Source organism: Macaca nemestrina, chromosome 1 (genome assembly GCF_043159975.1).
Source record: "Macaca nemestrina isolate mMacNem1 chromosome 1, mMacNem.hap1, whole genome shotgun sequence".
Taxonomy (NCBI): domain Eukaryota; kingdom Metazoa; phylum Chordata; class Mammalia; order Primates; family Cercopithecidae; genus Macaca; species Macaca nemestrina.
In genome coordinates this window covers 50,386,983-50,413,092 of record NC_092125.1, presented here as the reverse complement: position 1 = coordinate 50,413,092, position 26,110 = coordinate 50,386,983, and the positions used below count along the sequence as shown (strand labels likewise).

General features: G+C 36.2%; 3 long non-coding RNA genes across 5 annotated transcripts in view; 1 reads left to right on the top strand and 2 right to left on the bottom strand.

Moving 5' to 3' along the window:
• LOC105484626 (uncharacterized) overlaps positions 1-26,110 on the top strand; it is a 540,758-nt gene that overhangs the window by 268,619 nt on the left and 246,029 nt on the right. Inside the window, exons 9-10 of one of the 3 annotated variants that reach the window (XR_011612172.1) lie at positions 22,867-25,360; positions 25,782-25,946. The exons of 1 other annotated variant lie outside the window; for it this stretch is intronic. This is a non-coding gene — a long non-coding RNA (uncharacterized lncRNA). Of the gene's footprint in view, positions 1-22,866; positions 25,947-26,110 lie in introns of all 3 variants that reach the window. One more of the 3 variants, XR_011612174.1, reaches the window with a different exon arrangement.
• LOC105484620 (uncharacterized) lies at positions 9,538-15,260 on the bottom strand. The gene is made up of 3 exons (XR_011612175.1): positions 15,170-15,260; positions 14,511-14,693; positions 9,538-9,673 (listed from the first exon to the last, which is right to left on the bottom strand). It is a non-coding gene; the product is annotated as an uncharacterized lncRNA (long non-coding RNA).
• On the bottom strand, positions 9,816-12,758 carry LOC139357999 (uncharacterized). Its single transcript, XR_011612180.1, has 3 exons — positions 12,706-12,758; positions 11,500-11,549; positions 9,816-9,966 (listed from the first exon to the last, which is right to left on the bottom strand). It is a non-coding gene; the product is annotated as an uncharacterized lncRNA (long non-coding RNA).

Below are 26,110 nucleotides of genomic sequence, written 5' to 3'. Positions count from 1 at the left end.
ATTTTGTGAATACACATATACAAATATACACACACAAACTCACTTATTGTCTGTATGCTTTTTCCATGTAGGCAGGAACTCTGTCTATGTAATCACCAGTGCACATTCGGTGTCTGGTATCATTCCTAGTATTTTATTAGTTTTGGCAAATGTTTAATAAAGGAAGGGACGATACACTTGGAAACCCATATGTTCATATGGATGGAACTTTAAAATTGATTCTAAAAAAACAACAAAGCCTTTGAAAATTCATTCTGCTTTCTACTTTATTCTGCTATGTGCTATTTTATTTGGTGACCGTGTTGGTGAGGTAGATAACATTATCTTTAAGGTGCAGATGAAAGTGCTGAAATTTAGAAAAGAAGTGTCTATCTCCAGGTGTCCTAGATAATAAATGGCAGTGCCCACACATCTTCTCACGGCGAGTGTTGTGTGTGTTCTTCTGTATTACATTAGATATGCAAGCTAATCAAACTCACTATAGCAAGATTGTGTTTCTGTAATAAGGAAAGGATCTCATAATTATTGTTTCACAAATGCACAGTTTTGGAACTATGTCTTGGGAAAATTATATATATATGTGTATATATATAGTTATATATAGTCTATGTATATAGACATAGTTATATATATAGCCTATATATATAGACATAGTTAACTGGATATGTATGTATATACACAGTTTGAATATCCCTTATCCTAAATGTTTGGGGCCAGGAGTGTTGTGAATTGCAGATTTCTTCTGATTTTGGAATATTTGCATACAGATAATGAGATATCTTGAAGATGGGACCCAAGTCTAAATATGATATTTATTATGTTTCATATATACCATATACACATAGCCTGAAGATAATTTTATACAATATTTTTAGTAATTCTGTGCATAAAACAGAGTTTTGATATTACTCTTGTGGCTGCGCTTGTGTGGGGGAAACTGGGCATGTGTGAAAAAGATGTAGTTAAAGAAAGAGGGCAGAGTGGGTGTCTTTTTTTCCTTGGGGAAACTGAATAAACTGTCTTGGGCCCTTGCGTTTTCACACTGACCTGTTAGATGAGATCGGGGTGAAATTTTCCACTTGTGGCCTCATGCAGGTGCTCAAGAAGTCCTGGATTTTGAAACATTTTGGATTTTGGAATTTTGGACTAGTGATGCTCAACCTGCACTTCAAAGTGTATTTCTGTTGACAGTAGGTGTCACTGCAGTCCCTCAGACAGCAGCAGTTGGGGAAGGTTTTTTTGAAGGAGAAGCACCATCCCTTCTCCCATATACTCAGGATTATGTGCACAGAGCTTAATCTTGGGGTTGAAAAGTGTAACCATACTTGAAGAGAATTAATATTTCTTTTAGCATGCAGGCTCACAGAAGTACTTCTCACTGATTCTTCCCTAAGACTGTTAACTAGGTCTATACTTTCAGTGGTGATGTGGGGTTTCTCATATTCATCTCTGGCGTGTGTGGACAAAACCACCAATGTATTCCCTACAGGTGACAGAACACTATGCAGACAGAATTGCAACTTGTTTGTCACAATATTCTACGCATATAATATACGTATATGATCAGTTTTGAAACCTAGAATAGTTTTATACATTGTTTATGATGGCCTGTTAGAGAACTAAGGTTTCTAATTATGATAATGTTGGTATATTTTTATGAGCTTAAATAAGAATCCTTCTTGAAAATGAAAACACAAAACAAAGCCTGTGTTAGTCTTTCTGTTTAGAATTTTGTTTTGTGAATTTTATGTTTTGGAAAATTTTTTGTTTGGCCATGGCTGTGAGAAAATGGGTAGGTATATTTTAGGGTATTTCGATTTACTAAAGTAGCCTACATTTTTTTTTTTTAAAGTTTGCAATTTAATTCTGTAAAGCAAGTTACCTTATTACTTATGGATTTCATCTCTCTTCAGATGGTTCAATATTACAGAACTTTACAGCCTAATAAAGGTACTGTGGGTCATGTGATAAAATCATGTAATTTGGGGCCGGGCGCTGTGGCTCACGTCTGTAATCCCAGCACTTTGGGAGGCAGGCAGATTGCTTGAGTCCAGGAGTTTGAGACTAGTTTGGGGAACATAGCAAGACCCCATCTCTATAAAAAATATGAACAAAAAAAATCATGTAATTTAATGTTGAGCCCAAGAAAGATGATTCTGCTGCCTTCCTGCATTTTTAGCAGATAAGAGTAAGAACCCCAATAATAATTAATAAATTCAGGACCAGACCAGAGATGTCAAACCACCCCCAAACTGGACGTTAAGCTTGGATGAGCCTATGGAATGTGGTTGCACAAATATAAACTCTAGTTTGTAGTCTACTCTGGTTTCTAATAGGATATGTGGCAACCATTTCAGAGCTGTTAAATAGATTGTATTGAACTAATTGTTAAAAGGGGAAGTTTTATTTGTCCTAATCATATTCAGGTTAAGAGGAGGGCTGGTCAACCAGGTGTCTGGGCTATTTATTTATGTGACCTTATAATATCAATATAATAAATCTACGTAATCTATATAATAAATTTATATACTATAATAAATATATCATATAAATATATAATATCTAAATAATAAATGAAGTGCCAGGTCACTCACTTCTCCAACTATACCATTTTCAAACTTGGCAAAATGAATCTTGGTCTTACTCTAGCCGAAGGAAGCAATACCCAAGACTGAAAATAAATGCATAGTAAAATACATAAAATAAATACCTAATATAAACATGTAATGAAAAATGAAAAGTACATAATGAAATCAAATACATTTTCACTGACATTGACCCATCTTGGCTTAGTATTTGGGGAACATACATGGAAACTCTACAGTGCATAAAGTCCACATCACTAACTTGAAACTAGTCAGCTGAGAGTCATTCTCAGCTTGTGAGGTGGTGAGTGGTTAAGTAAGTACGCTGAAACTCTGAAAATGAATAATGCATGACATGGCACTGTTTACTGAATATAAATATTATTTATATTCTCAAATCTATGCCAAGAAGCCAAATGTTACAAGAAATCACAGAGGAAAATTGAAGGAAAATATGAATTTTGAAAAATAGGAAACAATTTTTAACCTGAAAACCAGAAAATTCCAAAAGAGTGAAAATGCTATATACTATTCATGCTATGGATCATACACTTGGAAATCCATATGTTCATATGGATAGAATTTTATAACTGATTCTGAAAAAACAACAAAGCCTTTGAAAATTCAAGCAAAAACTATGCAAGGCTTAGTAAACACAATAAATCTGTTTTTAATATAAAGTGGAATATAATTTACACTAATAGAAAGTTAGTTTCTCCCAGGCTGGACGTGGTGACTCACACCTGTAATCCCAGCATTTTGGGAGGCAGAGGTGGGCAGATCACAAAGTCAAGAGTTTGAGACCAGCCTGGGCAATATGGTGAAACTCCGTCTCTAATAAAAATACAAAAATTAGCTGGGTGTGGTGGCACGCACCTGTAGTCCCAGCTACTCAGGAGGCTGAGGCAGAAGAATCACTTGAACCTGGGAGGCAGAGGTTGCAGTGAGCCGAGATTGCTCCACTGCACTCTAGCCTGGGTGACAAAGCGAGACTCCGTCTCAAAAAATAAAGTAAAAATAAAATAAAATAAAATAAAGAAAGTTAGTTTCTTCTAATCCTACTAAAGAAATATTGAACATTCTATTTAAAGAATATATATATTTGAAGAAATGTCAAGTTGTTAGCCTGATGAAGTTCTTACATCTCTCTCAACATACCTCGCCCTAACTATAAATCCTAGCCTTTTTCCTTCATGCAACCTGCAGGTTCGTCACATGACTCAGCAAAAAGAAAATATCCATTGGCTCATCACTACCTGTGGGAGGAGGTCTGAACTCCTTGGCTTTGCATTCATGTTCTTGCTTGTCTCACTTCAACCTTTGTTCCCTCCAAGTCCTCGCTGTCCTCCCAGGGTTCCTCTGCTATAGCCAGGGGAGTCTGATCCCTGTTTCCTGAACTTCTCTGAAGCTTATCTACACCTATGTTTTTGCTCCACTCTTCGTTCTCCTTTATACACCAATTATCTTCTGTTTTATCCAAATTATTCCCTTCTGCAAGACTCACGTCAAGTATAATTTCTTTCTAGATGGTTCTAACTCAGTTACTGTAATCTAACTGCACATGTATCTCTGATTATCGGCATTAGTCATTTGGCAATTTATTGTATGCTGCTTTGTTTTATTAGTTCTTTTTTTCACCTGCCTTGTGGTTACTTCCCCAATTGGACTGCAAATTCTTTAAGGATTAGAAGGCTAATTTACCTACTTTTTGTCTCTATAGCATCTAAAACAGTAATCTGCAAATATTAGGTATTCAGGATATAATTCAATCTAGAATCACTTGGGATGTTTAATTTTTAAAGAACTCTGAATCATTTTTCTCAAAACTGTCATGTAATGCTAAATTTTGATTTCAGATTCTGAGAGATACTCTTAAGTCCAGCATTTTTGACTTTCAAATTTTAATAAATGGAACACCCAAAGTTAGTCAGCAGAAACGACCTAAATTAACGTGAGTGACCTAAGTTCCTTTGCTGTATTTTGTACACGTTTTATATATTGCATCAAGAAAAGCAAATGATTGCTAAAATGAGTAATAAGGAGCTTCACTGGTTAGTCAATCTTATTCCGGAAGCACAAACTTCCACACAAGGCTCATTTACATGCACACACTACAAAAGGAAGTTTTGGGCAAAATGTCTGCAGACTCTGTTCAACATGCGTGTCCCACTTAACCACATGATCCTTATAAAACCACCTATATCCGTTCTCATACACAGTGTCTAGCCGTTGTGTTAATCACTACTGACTGCTGCACTTTTTTTTTTTAAACCTCTGAGCTCTTTGTGGCAATGTGGCATGTTGTAAGTAAAGCAAATGCCACTTTAAAGGTAATCATGTTCGGTATAACTTTTACATACCATCAGAAAGAGTTATTTGCTTACATATTCAGGTCTTGCTCTACACTAGGAGTTCTTCGAAGGCAGGGACTATTTGTTATTCATTTCTTCATCATCTCCAACACAGGGCCTGGCAGGTGCTTAGTGACTGTTTATTGAATGAATGTTTGAAGAAAAAAATAAAGAAATCAAGAGATGGAGAAATAAAGAAATCTGAGAGGTGGAGAAATTAATAGTAGTCCCACAACCAATGAATTAATTGATAAATGTTTACTAATCTCCTACTTTTGAGCCCTGAACTTCAAAGAGAATGAAGGGAAATATGACAGAACAGATTCATTCGGGATCACTTTTTACTCAATTTAAAATGCAAGCAAGTGAAAACAGAAACTGGGAGGAAAAAGAGTTCTCCTTCCTTCTCCCATAATTCCTTTATTGAGAGCAGAACTTGCATGGATGTTCTTGGATTATCCAATGCTTGTTTCCTCCATTCTAGACATGATCATGAAAGGCACAAACTGGTGGTTTATTTAGTCTTCTTAATGTTAAAAAAATAGAAAATTTTACATCGATACTCAGATGTCTATTCTTGAAAAATATCTAGCAACCGTAGGTCAAAATTTCTGTATAGCAATAATTTTTTGAAACTAGACAGTGGCTGCAACCTTTAAACAGGGTACATGGGTAGCATCTCCAGGTTGCCATTGTATCCATTTTTGAGGCACATGGAACTTTACAATCACTATCTGCACTAAAAACCTGGGTGCTGAAAAATTCTTGATTGAATTTAGAATGGAAGGGGTTCTGGAGGGTGGATGGAACATGAATTAACTTAATTTAGCTATACACATTATCTAGATAGAGTGAAAAATACATTGAACTTGGAATCATTTTTTAGTATATTTGCCACTGCTTAGTTGTGTTTATATCTTTAAACACTTGGACCTTATTCTCTTCATTTTTTAAATAAGGCCATTACAGCTGCTTTCAGCTTTACCATTTTCAATTTTATTTTTTAGTTAGTTAACTATCCAACGTAAGTGGATCATAAGACAGGAGAGAAACCTGTAGGGAAAAAGGAAGAAGAAGAAGAAGGAGCACATAGAAGAAGTAAACGGATGTTAATTTGGTCCCTACTTCGTAGCTACTGTTTTACATTGTCTCTTGTAACCATCACCAACCCATCATGAGGTAGTTTTATTATCCCTGGTTTATAAATGAAAAGCAAGGATTTGGAGTTTAAGAATACACTGTACAGGCAGAATGTGTGTCCTGGCTTCTTTGACCCTAAATAGCAGATACTTTCTTTTTTTTTTTTGAGACGGAGTTTCGCTCTGTCGCCCAGGCTGGAGTGCAGTGGCCGGATCTCAGCTCACTGCAAGCTCCGCCTCCTGGGTTCACGCCATTCTCCTGCCTCAGCCTCCCGAGTAGCTGGGACTACAGGCGCCCACCACCTCGCCCGGCTAATTTTTTGTATTTTTTAGTAGAGACGGGGTTTCACCGTGTTAGCCAGGACGGTCTCGATCTCCTGACCTCGTGATCCGCCCATCTCGGCCTCCCAAAGTGCTGGGATTACAGGCTTGAGCCACCGCGCCCGGCCGACCCTAAATAGCAGATACTTTCAACAGGACTTGTTGATTTTAGTGCCTTTCCTTTCATAGAAAATTAGATTCGTGGCCAAGTATGGTGGCTCATACCCATAATCCCAGCACTTTGGGAAGCTGAGGTGAGCGGATCGCTTGACCTTAGGAGTTTGAGACCAGCCTGAGGAACATGGTGAAACCTCGTCTCTACAAAAAATGCAAAACTTAGCCAGGTGTGGTGGTGCACAGGCCTGTAGTCTCAGCCACTAGGGAGGCTGAGATGGGAGGATTGGTTGGGTCCAGGAGGTCAAGGCAGCAGTGAACCATGATTGCACCACTGCACTCCAGCCTGGGGCACAGAGCAAGACCCTGTCTTAAAAAAAAAAAAAAAAAAAAAATTTGATTGGTGATACAATAGCTTCACATCAACTCTGAAGCATAGGGTTAGATTTAGACTGCTGTAAAAATTTCAATAATATAATTAAATATAAAGCATCTGTCTTGAAACCAAGTATATAACAGATGCTTAATAAATATAAATCTTCCTCCTTTTTGATTGCCTTAGAAATCATTGCACTGGCCAGGTGCAGTGGTTCACGCCTGTAATCCCAGCACTTTGGGAGGTTGAAGTAGGTGGATCACTTGAGGTCAAGAGTTCGAGACCAGCCTGGCCAACATGGTGAAACCCCATCTCTACTAAAAATACAAAAATTAGCCAGTTGTGGTGGTGCACACCTGTAATCCCAGCTACTTGGGAGACTGAGGTGGGAGAATTGCTTGAACCTGGGAGGCAGAGGTTGCAGTGAGCCAAGATAGTGCCATGCACTCCAGTCTGAGTGACACAGTGAGACTCCGTCTCAAAAAAAAAAAAACAAAAACAAAAACAAAAAAACAAAAACAAGCCAGCAAACATTGCATTTGTATAGTTGATGAACTAATAACCTTAGACAGTTAGTGATTGAAAGAGTTAATAGCAATAAAATATGAACTCTTTACAGTGGCAAATATATATTTATATCTAGTGGTATGTATCTGTCTATGTATGTATCTGTAGACATATATATCTTTGAGTTTTAAGACTTGAGCTGGGACCATAGCCTATTTAATTCAAATAATATAGGAGATATTTCACAATCACTGACTGGAATATTCCTAGCATAGTATATGTATCAGCAGAAATCACCATAACAAAGAGAATCTAATGTAAATCTTGGCATACTGGTTACTAAATGTAGTTATAAAGGGCAATCTAATAAATGTCTTTGGTTTCCAAGGTGCTAAAAACAGGTTGGAATAATAAACCCTTCTGTTCTTGGAAACCAGAAATGTCTTTAGGAATCCTGGCAAAGGAAAAAAAAATTCTCTGTAAGCTGATCAAGCCCAAACATTTACCAAAGAAAATTAACTCACATAACTCTGGCCCAGATCTTATTATTTAGAACCATTTTTGAGGTAATGAGGCATATATTTTGCTTTACACTGGTAAACAAGTAGCCAAAGTGAATTAATTATTAATAATTTTAAAATGATCAAAGTTTGTTGGTTAATAATAATGAATCAATTTGAGCTGATGGTGGGTTCTGGGATGAAATGAAAGGGAAAGGACCAGGTGGAGATGAGGAGTACTTTGACTGATTTGATTACACACTCAACAGTGTATAATCCTACTTCCATACTGAGAGGGCCTGAACTGGCCCCAAGAGCCAAGCTTCCTGCCTACCTGTGGAAGTCAGGAAAGCAGTGGTATACTGAAGAACAGCCAACAGCTTACAAGCATCCTGTGTAGGGTAAATTAAAAAATAAGAGATATCTTGTATTTTTTTTGCCTGATTCTATTTTATTTTTGGTCCAAATCACACTAAGAAGGCGTCTTAAGATTTTGAAGGGATAAACATCAAGAAAATGGATTCTTTTCTGTAACTTTAAATAATTTAAAGTTAGACAGCATCTTTCTGACAATACTTTATTTATCTGTATCAATGCTTAGGGAGAAATGGATGTGGTTTTATTTTTGTATTTCATTTAACTTGAAACTAAATTGAAGCTAGCTATTTTCTCCCTCCTGCCCTTCCTTCCTTCCTTCCTTCCTTCCTTCCTTCCTTCCTTCCTTCCTTCCTTCCTTCCTTCCTTCCTTCCTTCCTTCTTTCCCTCCCTCCCTCCCTCCCTTCCTTCCTCCCTCCCTCCCTTTCTTCCTCCCTTCCTTCCTTTCCACTGAAGCTCCATCATTAATGCAAATCCACCCTCTTCTCTCCCCTACTTCTCTACATCCACAGAGCTATCTTTTCCCTTTTTTGAAAATATATACATTAGCTGAACTGGAGAGCTAAGGTATTTTACTATTCAAACAAGGGTATTTCTCACATATATGGGTATCACAAGGCTTTTAAACTATTTTTGACTCCTATAATTTCTATAACTCTTTACAAGTCTAATGTAGACACCAATTGGAGAACTTAAGAAATAAGTTTAATGTAAAGGATATCAAAGAAATAAAAGATTATAGAATTTCAACAGTGAATTGTCAGATTCATTCTTGTGTGGCAGTGTTTGATTGCTGTCATTTCTGCCATCCACAAGTATTATAACTGAGATAGAGAAAAAAAGGGCAGATTTCTCAAGTACAGATAAGGAAGTTGATACTGACCCAAGACAGCACATTGATGAATACTGTTTCGAGTGAATGCTAATGGCTTTTTGTGGACTAACCATTAGGAAGTAGAGTGCTCCCTTTATCTCCTCCATTCTTGCTATTCAAACAAACATAAATCGAGAAAGTAGGAATGTAAAAGGTAGAAGATTAATGTTCTTTACTTTGCAAAAGACAAGATTTTACTCAAAGTACTAGGTTACAGATGAGTAATGTGGAATAAGGGAGAAGCCCTGATAGGACTAAGGGGCTTTGAACTCCCTCTTTGTGGCAAATGACCTCCAGGCTGGCGGTGCTTCCTCTGAGTACCATGATCAGTCTTCTGTAGCTTCGGAAATGAGGAAAGCCCCAGCTGTGGGAAGTGGTTTCTCTTCCTTTTCCCTGTAGGTGGTTCTGGGGTGGGAGTAGCTGGAAATCCAGGATTAGAGTCACTTGAGCTGTGCACTTCCCCAAATGTGTATTTCCTCCATGTACAACACCATGAATGGGGTGGAGGAGAAGTTATTTCCTATGTTAGTTCTAGGGTTTAAGAAAGAGGTTCAGAAATAATATTGACAAATTAGAGATGGAAGAAGGGAACACAAATCTGTTGAGTACTTCATTTGTGCCAAATACTATGCTATTATTATAGTGTCTTATTTATTTATCAGGTAAGAAATCTGAGAAACGAGATAAGGAAAGTGAGGCATGGAAAGTTTATGAAACATGTCTGAGATTGCACAGCAGAATTGGATTTTGAACTAATAACTGTCAGTTCCTCAGGCTGGAGCTTTCTCCATGTCATTACTCTGAACAGCAGGAGGCAGAAAGAGCTGAAAAGCAAAGCCATTATAGATGATCATTTCTCTGGGTTAAAAGATTAGGCAAGCAAACAAATAAATCTTGTTTATATTGTTTCACTTCGTATAATAGTTTTCTTAGAAACAAGGATCAAGGCCTTCTCAGTTAGGCTGCTTCTGTCTTTCGCTTTTTGGAGACATTCATAAAGAGTATCTGGGAATATTTAAAAAGTTCTGGAATAATACAGTTATCCCAGGCATAGTTTTGCTACCTAAGGCTGTGAGCTGACTTCCAGTGTGGAAAAATGCCTGAGGTGATTTTACACATGTGCACACACACAATTATATATAAATTATTTAGTAACCTATAGAATGGTCCAGGAACCACACTTGGAATATCACTGCCCAAGAACTTCAGCAGGACAATGGAAGAATCTAAATCAATTCTAAAAAATTTATTTTTTGGTATTCAGTCTTTAATAGCTACAAGGGATGAGGCTAGAATTTATTCTTTTTCTTTGATAATTTTTAAGTTTCAATTAAATTCAGTTCAACTTAGGGAGTATTGCTGCGCATCTTCTTTGTTCCAAACACAGCACCACACACTGTCAATGAAATTTAATATTAATGCCTTGAAACAAATAGATGCTACAGGCTCTTATATTGTTCTAAACTGTAGCTTTAAAACAAATCAGGAAACAAATCTTAATCACAATATAAAAGAAAGAAGAAAACATTAAATGTAATCGAATACAACTTTATTTATGGATGAAGAAACTTCTCAGATAAATAACCTGCCCAAATTCACACAACTAACTGTGGACATGGCATGGATTGTATTTCAATATTTTTAATAAACAACTCAGAACCAAATTCTGTCCTGGATTTTGAAAAAAAAATCTGGGAAATACGCTGACATTTACCTTTCAATCCTTACTTTTACTAGTTGTTATTACCTCATATATAAATGATCATGTTTGTTTCTGGCTGTTTTACTTGCCAGATCTCTACTGCCCCCAAGCCATCTTGTACCTGAGAGCCAGAATAACCTTAAATTAATTTTTCTTGGCCAAGTGCAGTGGCTCACCCCTGTAATCCCAGCACTTTGGGAGGCTGAGGCAGGTGGATCACAAGGTCAGGAATTTGAGACCAGCTCTGACCAATATGGTGAAACCCTGTCTCTACCCAAAATACAGAAAAATTAGCCAGGTGTGGTGGCACATGCCTGTAATCCCAGCTACTCGGGAGGCTGAGGCAGGAGAATTGCTTGAACCTGGGAGGTGGAGGTTGCAGTGAACCTAAATCATGCCATTGCACTCTGGCCTGGGCAACAGAGCAAGACTCCGTCTCAAAATAATAATAATAATAATGTTTCTCCTCCTACGTTCATCTTAGATTCCCAGGCTCTCCTGGATACAATTAAAACTTTTATGGCTAGCTCTGGAGGACTTCTAAAATCTGTTTATACTTTTCAGTCTCCACTGTTTATTTTACTGTTCCCCAATATGAACCTTCTGCTCCAGATCTGCCATTCTCATGTACACACAAAACATATGAATTTCTAACCTTCACTCACATGGATTCACCCATTTAGAATGTCTTCTTTCCCCTTCCACCTATATGGCAAATCAGAATAGAGTGTCACTGTTGAGCTTGGGCGCTCATAAAAGCCAAATCGTGATGAAATTACAGCTATGTCCTTTGAACAACTTATTAACTTTTCCAGATATTCTTTCTTTGGTTTCCTCCTATAGGAAATGGGACAGTAGCAGCAACTTATCATAGGTTTTTGGTGGAGATTAATTGAGATATCACATGTAAAGCACTATGCCTGGCACCTGGCATATAATGAACACAATGAATGTCAGCAATTATTATTTTTATTAAAACACTATTAATCAGTCACATTTGTGTCACATTGCTCAATTTGCTTTTCCCAAATCCCTCTTAAATTTGTAATTGTACACATACCATTTAGCTTCTAATGATTTATTTCTCTCTTTTTAAAAAAAATATATTTTTAAAGTTACCCAGACTTTTTCTCCTAACTGGGCTGTAAACAATTTGACAGTAGAGTTGAGGATCCAAACACTTCTTACAACATTCACTGCAACCATCCGGGTCCAAGCCCCTATCATCTCTTCACCTAAGTGCAATGATAACTTTATAACTATTCTCTCCATTTCACCAGTGACACCGGACAGAATAATCTCCCACTATAAACAATAATTTTGTTTCTCTGGTCACAACCTTCTAATGGCTTCTTACCTTAGTAAGAATGAAGACAATGTCATTATAAGAAGCTGTGCAGCTTCACCCTCCTTGCCTCTGTGACTTTGTCTCCTATCATCCTCCTCTTACTCTTGCCTCCAGGCACACTGCTCGCTCGCCTGGCTGTTTCTCAAACACAACAGGCATCACCCCTGTCAGAACTACTACTGATGCTCTTCTACCTGAAATGCTGTTCCTCCAAAGAGTTACATGTCATTGTTCCTCACCTCATCTCTCAGGTCTTTGCTCAAATGCGATCTTTTCAGTGGGGCTTTCTCTGGTCATCTACATTGAAATTACAATTTCCCCCACCAACCCATAATTTCTATCTCTTTCCCCTGCTTGTGCTTGTCCTTAGTATTTATCAATATGTACCCCACTACATATTTTTTATTTATTGCCTGTCACCTTATGATATGTATTTATGAACACATTTTTACTGGTATGACAGATAAGGCAATCAAATACTTAATGAATGTAATACTTTATAAAAATTCTTACCTCAGAGTGAAGACAACATCACTATAAGAAGCTGTGCACCTTTGCCCTCTTTGCCTCTGTGACCTTATCTCCTATCACCTATGTCTCCTAGCAACAAATACTTGATGTTATGTAATACTTTATAAAAATTCTTTCATAATTGTTAAAACAAACTAAATATGGCCTGAGAAGGACTCCATACTTCCACATTTGAGTCGTTGTGGACCACTGCAGCCTAATTTAGTGGGCAGACAAGATTGAAACCCTAATTTAGGAGTATGGGCCTGTAACAGTGGTTGAGTCTTGGCCAGTCCCAGCAGCCACGCTACAACCAGTCATTCACTGCTGAGTGTTCACGCTGTGTTCAAATAAGGTAAATGCCAACCTGTAATCACGCCAGCTGTTCTGTACCTCACCTCTGATTTCTGTACGTCACTTTTTTTTTTTTTTGGTCTATAAATTTGTTCTGACCACGAGGCATCCCTGGAGTCCTTCTGAATCTGCCGTGAATCCGGGAGCTGCCTGATTCACGAATCGTTCATTGTTCAATTAAACTCCTTTAAATTTAATTCGGCTGAAGTTTTTCTGTTAACATTGTTAAGCACAGGACTAGAAATGTTGTGGGTACTCATCACGGTTGCAGTGTCTCTTTGTATGTGAATTTAGAGGGTTTTTTTTTTTTTTTTGCTTCTGTCAGCCTGTTTCACCTGGTCCGTTTTAATTCTTTTTTTTTTTTTTTTTTTTTTTTTTTTTTGACGAGTCTCGCTCTGTCGCCCAGGCTGGAGCGCAGTGGCGCGATCTCCGCTCACTGCAAGCTCCGCCTCCCGGGTTCACGCCATTCTCCTGCCTCAGCCTCCCAGTAGGTGGGACTGCAGGCGCCGGCCGCCACGCCTCGCTAATTGTTTGTATTTTTAGTAGAGATGGGGTTTCACCGTGTTAGCGAGGATGGTCTCAATCTCCTGACCTCATGATCCACCCGCCTTGGCCTCCCAAAGCGCTGGGATTAGAGGCGTGAGCCACCGCGCCCTGCCAATTTCTTATGTATACATTGGGTACTTAACTCTTCTTATATATATATTATTATTTCATTTGATATTTAAAACATTCATAGGAGGTTATTAGTTGTGTTGTGTAGATGATAAAGAGAAGGATCAGAACACTCTTCAATTATTCTATCCTTTAGACTTTCAATAGCCCTTATTGTCCATATTATATTTAAGGCACCTGATTATTTTCCATCTCACATTGTTCTCTGTTTTAGTCTTCTATGCCATACTTCTTTACAAGTATTATTCACTCATTTATGGATAGGTAACATTCATGTACTAAGAGAGTATTAGGTGCATAGTAACGGCTCAATAAATATGTGTTGAACCAATCATAGAGAGTCATATATCTTTAATATACTTTTTATTTTAGTTGTGATCCTAGGGAGAAAGAGACACTCACTTATATATTCCTCTCCTACTAAATCCTTGGAAAATAAGTACCACTCAATTTCATGCATAAGAATATATATGTATCTATATGCAAGAATATCAGATATATTTATATTACTGGAATTCACTAAATATAGTGGAATGGCATCCACTGGATTGAGGATGAAATAGTACATTTAAAAGAAATTCCTGTAATTTTTTCCCCTTGTTTAGAAATTCAAATCAAAGCAGACATTTTAATTAGGGATAATTGAAATACAGAATCAATAAACCATAGAATCAAACTTTATATTGATTTTTAAGTCATTCAGAGAGATAAGCATTTATGGCTAAGAATTTAGAGGATAAAGCCAGTCTTTTAAAAGATTCCTGATTTTGTATACTTGCAATTTCTACATTTCTTCTTCATCCTCATCATCTCTTCCTTCTCCTCCTTTGCTTTCTTCATTTTCTTCTTCCTCCTCCTCCACCATCTCCATCTTCCTCTTGCTCCATATATTCCGTTTTAAAATTGTATTTTATAGTAATTTTGAGAAAAAATTTCACAATGAATCAAATGCTTCCAGAGAGCTGAAATAAAACGTATGGATTTACTCAATGGTTTTATTCAATGGTATAGAATAGGATAACTCAGTGGAGGGTTGGGGGGACTGTGGGGGTGGTAGGGAAAGGGAGCCTGAAGTGAGTTAACTAGTTTTTCCTAGGCAAAGCCAAAACAACACACCTAATTTATTCATCAGTCCAATTGCCATATATATATATCTCCAGGCTGTCTTAAGTTTTTTGGGAGACACAGAAAAATATTAAAACATGATCTTAACCTGTGAGGAATTTGTAGTACAGCTGGGAAATGGATATTTAAGTGAGCTAAGTAGTTAACAACACATGGTACATATGAAGATAATCAATGTGTTACATTTTAACTGTAAGCTGTATCAAAAAAATGAAGACGTTAATTATAACTTTCACTCCAGTTAAAGATTCCTGCTTGTTGTAAATATTGACTGACTTACATTGAACCTGATTGGGATGAACTGATCACCAACCTGAAGGTGGATGTCTAGTAAGAGTAGTCGCACACTGTCTGCGTGACCTGAGGGGTCCCCCTAATGGTTAAACAAGTCTCTGAAAGATGGCCAGGAAAAGGAATACAGACAATGGTTAGAAGCTTAGAGTCACTCCTAAACATCTACATATGTTTTATTCATTGCAGCTACATCCACAATGAATAAAAAATTTAACATTTGAAAAATTTATATTTGAAATCTATTTGAAATAATTCTATATATACATAATTGAAATTTAAGGTAATATGTAATTTTTTATATTGTTTTTTAAAGATACAATTTACACAGAATGAAATCCACAGTTCCTGACTATTTAGGTCTTTGAATTTTGACAAAGGTACATACCCATGAAAACACCACTGAAAACAAGATATAGCACAATTCCATCACTCCAGGATGTGCCCTTCTGTCTGTTTTCAGTCAATATCTATCCTCATTCATCTACCCCAGACAGCAATTTTCTTATTTCTATCACCATAGATGAGTTTTGCCTCTTCTCGGATTTCATATAAATGGGATGATGGAGTATGCATCCTTTTTTGTCTGGCTTTTTTTTTCACGCAGTATAGCATTTCTGACCATTATCCATGTTGCATGTATGTATGAATATTTTGGTCCTTTTTATCACAGTAGTTTTCTATGCATGACTACAATATGTAGAATTCTCCAGAGAAATAGAGCTAATAAGATTTAATTTAAGAAACTGGCTCGGTCAGTTGTGGGGGCTTGGAAAATATAAATCCATAGGGTAGGTCAGCAGATTGGAAACTCAAGTAACAGTTGATGTTCCCGTCTTCAGTCTGCAATATGCAGGGCAGACTACTAAGCTGGAAACTCAGGCAGGATTTCTATGTTACAGTCTTGAGACAGAATTCCTTTTTCTCCAGGACATCTCAACCTTTGCTTCTAAGCTATTTAACGATTGGCTGAAGGTGATACACATTAGAGAAGGTTGCCTCCTTTACTCAAAGTCAACTAATTATATATGTTAACCATATCTATAAAATACTTTCATGGCAACATCTAGCCTGGTGTCTGACTAAACACCTGGGCACAGTAGTCTAGTCAACTTGTCACATAAAATTTAACCATCACGATGACTGTTTGCCCATTCCAAAATTAGTGGTCGCTTGGGTTGTGTTATGGGCTAAATAATGTCCCCAGAAAATTCTTATGTTTAAGTCCTAACTTCCAGTACCTTAGAATGGGACAGTATTTGGAGATAAGGTCTTTAAAGAGATAATGTCATTAAAATAAAGTCATTAGGGTAGGCCCTAATGTAATACTGACCGTTGCATGCACACACCAGGGGAATACCATGTAAACATACAGGGAAAAGATAGCCATCTGCAATTCAAGGAGAAAGGGCTTCAGAAGAAACCAGCTCTGTTCACATCTTGATCTGGGACTTGTAGTTTTCAAAATTGTGAGGAAACAAATTTCTGTTTATGGATCTCAGTCTGTCTGGGATCTGTTATGTCTGTCCTAGAAAACTGATACAGATTGTTTCCAGTTTTTGGCCACAATGAATTAAGCTTCTATGAATATGCACATTTTCTTTCTGAATAAATGTTTTTTCTTAGAAAGAAATTGCTGTCTCATAGAGGTGTTTGCTTTTATAATCCACTACGAAATAATTATCTAAAGCAGTTCTACTATTTTACAGTTCCAGCAGCAATATATGAGAAGCGCAGGTGCTCTCCATCCTCACCAATATTTGATTTCACCCATCACAGTGGGGCTGAAATATAGATCACTGTGGTTTTAATTTGCATTTACCTGATGAATAATGATGGTGGACAACTTTTCATATACTCATTTTTACTAATATCTCCTTTATGAAGAAGATGCATTTTTGTACGAATGCATTTTTCCATTTTTTTTTTTGCAAAAGCTTGATAGTTTCGGCTCTTATGATTAGGTCTGTGATTCATCTTAATATACAATATCTGGTCAAGTATTTGCTGATTTAAAAAATTTTAGATTTAGGGGAGTTCTTCTTTGTGTTGTTCTATGTGTTCTATAGTTCTTCTATGTGTTGCTGTTTATGCCTTGCCTATTTATTTTCTACATGGTATCTTTTGATGAACAAAAACTTCTTATGAAGTGCATATTTATCAAATATATATTTTTTCCTTTGGTGCTTTTCATATCCTGTTTAAGAAATTTTTGCCCAAGTATATTAGTTTTATAGAGGTGCTGTAACAAAGCACTATAAACTGGCTGGCTTACCAAAACAGAACTATTCTCTCATAGTTCTGCAGGCTACAGGTCTGAAATCCAGGAGTTGTCAGGGTTAGTTTATTTTGGAAGTTCTGAGGGAGAATCCATTTCACGGCCTTCTCGTAACATCGCTGGTTATTGGGAATCACTGTCATTCCACTGTAATTTCTGCCTCTGTCTTCATGTGACATTCTCTCCTGTGTGTGTCTGTGTCTGTTCTCTCCATCTTATAAGGATCCCAGTCACATTGGATTAGGGCCTGCCGTACTCTAGTATGACCTCATTTTAACTTAACTAATTATATCTGAAAAGACTCTATTTCCGTCTAAGGTAATATTTATAAATATTTGGGGTTAGTACTTGAACATGTCCTTTTTGGAGATACATTTTAACTCACAAACTTAAGGTTACAAAAATATTTTTTTTTCATTTTTCATAAAAGCTTAATCATTCCAGCCCTTATGATTAGGTCTATGATTCATCTTAATAAACAAACATTTGTATTGAATGTGATTGTGATAGAAATCAAAGTTTAATATTTTTCAAATATTTGTCCCGTAGCTGGAGGACTATTTGTTCTTATGCCCATATTAAACTGTCATGATCACAGTACCTTTGTATTTGGAACTATTTGTTCTTATGCCAATATTAACCTTTGTTCTTAAGCCAGTATTAAACTGTCGTGATCACAGTACCTTTTTATTAAGTCTTGAAATTGAGTAATAAAAGTCCCCAACTTTATTCTTGCGTTTTAAGATCAATCAGACTAGTCTAGATCCTTTGTACTTCATATAAATTTTATAATCACCTTCAAAATTTCTTTTAAAAAGTATACAGAGATTTTGATTGGGATTGTGTTGAATAGGTTAGAGCAGAAAATATGTATTAACAATAAGAAATTTTCTATGTTACATATAGAAAATATCTATTTATTTAGGTCTTTATTTTTTCTCAGCAAGGTATTATTTTCAGTGTAGAGATCTTTTATATTCTTGTTAGATTTATTAATAGATATTTGATTTTTTATTTTATTATAAAGAGTATTTTATTACATTTTATTATAAATCATACTACTGTCTATAATAGCATGGAAAAAATCAAATAGCTACCAATAAATCTAACACAAAATATAAAAGATCTGTACACAGAAATAATACTGTTTACTGCCAATATATATTTCCTCTTTTTTTTTACTGCTATTGACAACTTGTATTTTCTGTCTTTTTCATGGGTCAATCAGTTTTATCAACGTTTTCAAAGAACCACTTTTTGACTCTATTTAATTATTGTTAGTTTTCTATTTAATTGGTCTGATTTAATTTTTATTATTTCCTTTCTTCTACTTTGGTTTTAATAGGGTCTTTTTCCTAGCTTATTTAGATGAAAGGTTGAATAATTGATTTTAAATCTGTAAAAAATTCTGGTATCCATTTAAAGCTAAACATTTCTCCTAAGTACGTGTTTAGCTGAATCCCATAAATTTCAACATATTATATTTTTTATTATCAGGTCTAAAATATTTTCTAATTTCCACATGATTTATTTATAATCTCTGTTATAGGATTGTTGTTTCACTCTTAAATATTTGGAGGCTTTTCTAGCCTTACTGTTATTGATTTACAGTTTAATTCCATTGTGCTCATAAAAGATTCTATAAGTCCTTTATGTTTTTAGGGTTTATTGAAATTTATTTTACAGCGTTTCATATGGTCTCTCTTGATGAAAGTTCCATTTGCAATTGAAAAGAAAGTGTTTTATAAATGTCAGTTAAATCAAGTTGGTTGAGAGTATGGTTTAGACTATGTTCATACTTATTTTTAAAACTCTACTTGTTCTTTTATGTGCAAAAAGATTTATAATCCCAACTATAGTTGTTGGTCTATTAGTGCCTCTATTTCCATGATGTTTGTTTCACGTATTTTGAATTCTATCGTTAGATCCATATACATTTATGATTGTTAAGTCTTCATGATGCATGGTCCCTTTTAGTATTACCAAATGTCTCTTTTAATATCTATCTCCTTCCTTGATTGCATTTCTTATCTGATATTAATAGAGCCACACTGAATTTCATGTGCTTACCTTTTGCTTAGCACATATATATTTTTTCCTTTAAGCTTTCACTTTTTATATATGTATATTTAAACTACAAGACTGGGTGTGGTGGTTGATGCCTGTAATCCCAAAACTTTGGGAGGCCAAGATGGGAGGATCACTTGAGACCAGGAATTTGAAACCTTGTGAGATCTTGGCCTGCTGCAACCTCTGGCCTCCAGGTTCCAGCGATTCTCCTGCTTCAGCCTCCCTAGTAACTGCGATTACAGGCATGTACCACCATGCCTGGCTATTTTTTTAATATTCAGTAGAGATGGGGTTTCACCACATTGGCCAGGCTGGTCTCAAACTCCTGATTACAAGTGATCCACTCATCTTGGCTCCCCAAAGTGCTGGGATTATAGGCATAAGCCACCAAGCCTGGCCTCCGTACTATTTTCTGTAGAGGTTTAACTAATTTATATTCCCACCAACAGTATATAAGCATTCTCTTTTCTCCACATTTGCACCATCTTTTGTTTTTGATGTTTTAATAAAAGCCATTCTGACTGGTGTAAGATGATATTTTAATGTGTTTTTAATTTGCTTTTCTCTGGTGATTAGTGTTTTTCATGAGTTTGTTGGCCATTTGTATTTCTTCTTTTGAGAAGTGTCTGTTCATGTCCTTTGCCCAGCTTTTAATGGGATGGTTTGCTTTTTTCTTCAGTTATTTGAGTTCTTTGTAAATTCTGGATATTAGTCCTTTGCCAGGGGCATAATTTGCAAATATTTTCCACCATTCTATAGGTAGTCTATTTATTTTATTGGTTATTTCTATTGCTATCCAGAAGCTTTTTAGTTTAGTTAAGTCCTATGTATCTATTTTTGTTTTTCTTGCATTTGTTTTTGCGATCTTTGTCATAAATTCTTTGCATAGGCTAATGCCCTGAAGAGATTTTCCTAAAATTCCTAACATTTCTTAAACTTCATTACCTATAAATTCTTAACTCAGTTTGATTTGGTATTACATGTAGAGTAACATGAAAGATGTAAATGATTATTAGAAACTGACTTTGGAACATTTTAAACATGTACTAAACTTGACAATATAATGAATTCCTGTCTACCCATCACCCAGCTCCACAATTATCAGCATTTTCCCATTCTTATTTATCTATACCCTATCTTATGTATGAGTTTTCTCTAGATTATTATAAACCACATAACAGATATTGCATAATTTCACCTATAAATATTTCAATATACATCTTTAATAGATAATTATAGAAAAGGCTTAGCTTAGCAGTATTTCATCACAAATAACAACATTTTACAAATAATGTCACATCATCTGATAACCGGCTCAATGTTCTATTTTCTTCATTTCTCTAAAAACATGTCTTTTTTACAGCTTTTTGAATCAAGATCCAAACACAGACCACATATTGTATTTAGTTAATATGTCTCTAAATGCCTTTTAAAAATAATGCCATATATTTGTTGAAGATACTAATTTACTATTTTTCTAACTCTAGGTATGGTGGTTGTATCTCTATCTCCCATTTTTCCTCTAAGTTGACAATTTATAGATTTGATTAGATTCAGGTTCAACTTTGGAAAAAACACTTTATAAGTGGTGGTATACATAGCATCTTTCATCACATCAGGGGCATGTAGAGGGCATATTATTGTGTTTCACTTTTAGTGATGTTAATTAAGGTTGATCAGTAGGTTGATGTGTTGCTTGTTATATAGTGATGAGAGGCTAGATAATTTCATTACAGTTTGCCAATGGTGATTTGCTAACTCTATAATCTTTTTATATTTATTAGCTAGAATTCTTCCATGGAGGCCGGGCGCGGTGGCTCAAGCCTGTAATCCCAGCACTTTGGGAGGCCGAGACGGGCGGATCACGAGGTCAGGAGATCGAGACCATCCTGGCTAACACAATGAAACCCCGTCTCCACTAAAAATACAAAAAAAAAAAAAAATTAGCCGGGCGTGGTGGCGGCGCCTGTAGTCCCAGCTACTCGGGAGGCTGAGGCAGGAGAATGGCGGGAACCAGGGAGGCGGAGCTTGCAGTGAGCCGAGATCGCGCCACTGCACTCCAGCCTGGGCGACAGAGCGAGACTCCGCCTCAAAAAAAAAAAAAAAAAAAAAAGAATTCTTCCATGGAGAAGACTTTCATTAGGTATTTGGTTACTATTTCAGATTGATTTTCCTGAAAGGCAGACATTGAAACTGAGATAAGTGGAGGGCATTTAGTAAGCCTTGCTTTTGGGATCAATATTTTTTGGAAGAGAGTTCAAGATATTCAGGTACACCAATCTAGCTCTCCCCACCTCTCCCTACGTCATGTGTCAAGATCATACTTTTTCCCAGACAGAAACCTGATGTTGGTGTTGCAGATCTGCCTTGGTTGGAAGTTTAGCCTCTTTTGGGGTTTTGCTACTTTTATAGACCTCATCATCAGCTTTTTCTGTACAGTCTGCTTTCCCACTGTAGGAGAAAAGACATGACTCCCCTTCCTCCAGTCTCTCTCTCTCACCAAGGTGACCTATGACTTTTTACATTTAACTTTTATTTGTAAATTAATCACTCTTAGTTATTTCTTCCCAGAGTGTTACTTGAGCTCACTCAAGTCTCCTTGTAGTTACTACTCCTCCATGTTTACAGTTTCTGACACACTGCACTAGCTAATGCATTTCTCTTCAGCAGTGCACCAACCTAGTGAAAATACCATTTGCATTGCTATCTTGTACCAGAGGCTATTTGTGCTCCACCTGCCATCAGCGGTGGGGTCCTCATTGCCAGCTTTGGAACAGGATAATTCAACTCTAAAACCCTATCTTAGGTTTTGCTTTCTTGAACCACACGTGACAATAACTGCCTGCAACAGGTTAGATTTCTTGGGAAGCAAACTGTAATGGAGGTTAGCATCCAGGAAACTGACTAGGGAGTACTCTTGGAAACAGGAGTGGGCAGAGGGAGGAACTGACCTGTGATACAATTTCAGCAATGGCTTCAGCTGATCCCACAGAGAGTTTGGTGCTCTGGTAGACTTCTGAGTCATCTTCAGTTGAGACAATGGGATTTTATACTGAAGAATTACCTTGGAAAAACAGCATGAAATATGCTACACACAGGAAAGACAGAACAAACAATCCATAATGCTTTCTCTTTTTAATATCAATATTTAGAAATTTTCTAGTAATTACCAAAGGTGACCAATGAGTGTGTATGTGTGTGTGTGTTTTGTTTTTGTATAATTACTAACTTATGGATATATATGACCTTTCCAGTCATTTTTATTGTTGCTCAAACTGTTCCACACTTTCGCCAGTGGGAGCTGCTCTAATTGGTTTCTCTGTCTCTTTGACATGTTCCCTGTAATCCTTGATTGCTTTCTTGCTTTTCAGCACAACAAGATGTTCCAGACTTATTCAACATATTGTCCAGCCAGTCCTGGAAACATCAGTTCTCTTAGGACAGAATTAAAGTTTAGAGACCAGAATCTGGGCCCCACAGGTGGTCGTTACTACTGGTTTGTCACTGCTTCTGTAGCTTTTCAGTGAAGAGATATTTATGTGATATGTATCTAAAAAAATAAATTCAAGTTATGTATTTTAAAAATAAGTTCAAGTATGTATATTTTAGAAAAAAGGGAAAATCATGTGTTTATGTTGATATTTATATTTAAATATATAATTACATGCCTTAATTTATGGTGTTCTACCTTGGTAATTCTATACCTCTATTATTTTGATTTTATACCTTTTCTCCCCAAATTTTCTTATATTGAAGCTCTTGGTTCCTAATTACATGTACATACTTATTTATCTTATGCCATATACATATAGTAATTTCAAAATAACAATACAAATACTATTTTCATTAATAATAATGCTACTGAGTAAAGCTTGTGATTTCTTTGTGGAGATTTTTATCCTTGGGATATATCTCACTAGTGACAGATAGTAAAAAAAAAAACCTTGCATTTTAAAGTCACTCGAAATAATTTTTCTGTGTGTGGTTTTGTCAACAATTTGATATGCAATTAGATCCCTTTGCTTCAAAAATTTTTAAACAACTGCTTAGCTTTTATTTTTGAAATAATCACGGTTTTTGATTACATAGAGCATAAAGCATTTTCATGGTTCCAAAGTGTGTGTGTACATGTACATATGTACACATATATGTATACATGTGTATGTATATATGTATATACACACACATATATTCAGAGACATCCATTTCCTGTCCCTGTGTCTTTTGCCATAAGTAACTATCCTAATAGTTTTTATTTTATCATTCTATGGTTTCAAAATAAAGACTACAAAATTTATATTTGTAGTGTTTATTTGAAAGTATTTCTTTAAATTCAAAAATTAGAAAGACTTTCAAACATTTTCTTATTCTGCTTGACCTGGACTTGTAATTAATTAGACAACTATATCAGATAGAAGATTGTTTCATTTTGCAGTATTTTGGAGCCAGAGTGTAGGACAATTTCTAATTAGAGACAGCAAGTAGTATAAATCCTGAAGGAAATGTAAGTGGCATCTTATAAATGGAATATCAACTCATATTCATATAGTGATTTTCGTTTTACACAGTAATTTCACTATTAATAAATTTCACTTTTATTAATTTAATTTCCACAATGGCCTTATAAGTTTATCTCCATTTTACAAATTTATTTATTTTTATTTATTTATTTATTTATTTTTGAGACAGAGTCTCGCCCTGTTGCCCAGGCAGGAGTGCAGTGGTGCGATCTGGGCTCACTGCAAGCTCAACCTCCTGGGTTCATGCCATTCTCCTGCCTCAGCCTCCCAGTGGCTGGGATTAACAGGCACTGGCTACCATGCCCAGCTAATATTTTGTATTTTTAGTAGAGACGGGGTTTCACCGTGTTAGCCAGGATGGTCTCGATCTCTTGACCTCGTGATCCACCCACCTCGGCCTCCCAAAGTGCTGGAATTACAGGCGTGAGCCACTGCACCCGGCCGATTTTACAAATTTAAAAATGAGACATGGGATAAAAATGCCTTTCCCCAGGCCTTGCCAAGTTCACACAGCTAATTCTTGACAGAGGTAAGAGAAGAATTCAGGTCTTCTGCCTCCAACTCTACATCATATGATACTGCCTCTCAAATTACATATGGAACTCCTATGTGTCTTAAACCATATTTTCTGTAGTTGCGATAAGTTACTCCAAATGAGTGTTAGAGTTAGAAAATTCTCTATTCCCTTTTAGGAGACTCATGATACAAATTGACATTGGTTAGTCTCTAAAAATTTATATATTATTGGAATATGTTTAATTTTGTATTTCTTAATGCTTCCCAATTTTACAAGACCACAGAACATCCCTCTACCTACTCCCACCAAATCTGGACTAAGCCTGAAAGGATATCAAAGGAACATAACTTTTTGTTAAGCGTGAGTTAATCTACAAATGATAGCTTCGATCAGTGGTAATTTTCTTAACATAATTCATGCCTGAGTATTATATTCAGTTTAGCTGGACATCTATGGCACACCATAAGCCAAATTTTGAGGATTATTTATGTTAGAATTGGATTCAGTCAATCCTTTGTGACTTAACAATCAGGCCTTAATTTAAAAACACACACACATTGTTATTGACAGTATAGAAATACTGACTCATAGAAAAATTCACCCATATTTAGTTAGCAGACTAACAGGAGCAGCAGCAGCAGCAGCAGCAGCAGCTGGCCATGCTTCTGTGTGTTGCTAGCAACAAGAAACCATGACAGCAAGGCCCCAGACAGGAACCTTCTGCATTTTCTCATCTGTGATGAGGTACACTGATGCTGGGGATTAGTGAGCCTGAAGATACAAAGCGGCGTTTACCATTGGAAAATGTCTCCTATACTAAAAGCAGAGGTAAGTATCAGTGCAAACAGAGTGCAGCTATAAAGCCTTGATTTCTCTGGAAATTTATGTACAAAGTAATACAAATAAATACTACAATGACTTGAAATAACATGATATTCTTTATTGGCTTAATTTTTGTCATTTTTATTATGATTATTTTAAGTCAATTTGACATATTTTTAGAAAATAGAGAAAACTGTTTTGAAGAAAGAGTAGGCACTTAGTAAATGATTTTTTTCTTTCTTTCTTAAATTCTAAAAATTTCCTTAAGAATTAAAAATTTTAAGAAGTAGTTTCATAGAGAGGTAGAGACAATCTCTGGAGAGTTATATGACACTCAGAGGGTAAGGGGTAAATTGAAAACATGTGTTATGGATGAATTCTTATAAACAATGGAGCAATTAATTATAGCATTGATTTTTTTCCTAAGGTAATTGAAATTTAGTCATCCATCAAGGACCATCAAATTATTGTTTCCTGAGTGCACAAGATCCTGATGAGCTCTGTGGGAAATGAAACCCAGATGTGGGGAATTCTAGGTCCATAGCTGCTGCTCTCAGTGGGATGGCAGGCCAGCAGGATCACATGGCATATGGTAATTATAACATTAGTATCAATACGAGTGTAACTACCAAGTCATTCATTAGGTTAAAGCTCTGAGTGTGTGTGTTTGCTTGCTAGGGCTGCCGTAACAAAGTATACCACAGACTGGGTGGCTTACACAATAGAAATTTATTTTCTCACGATTCTGGAGGCTAG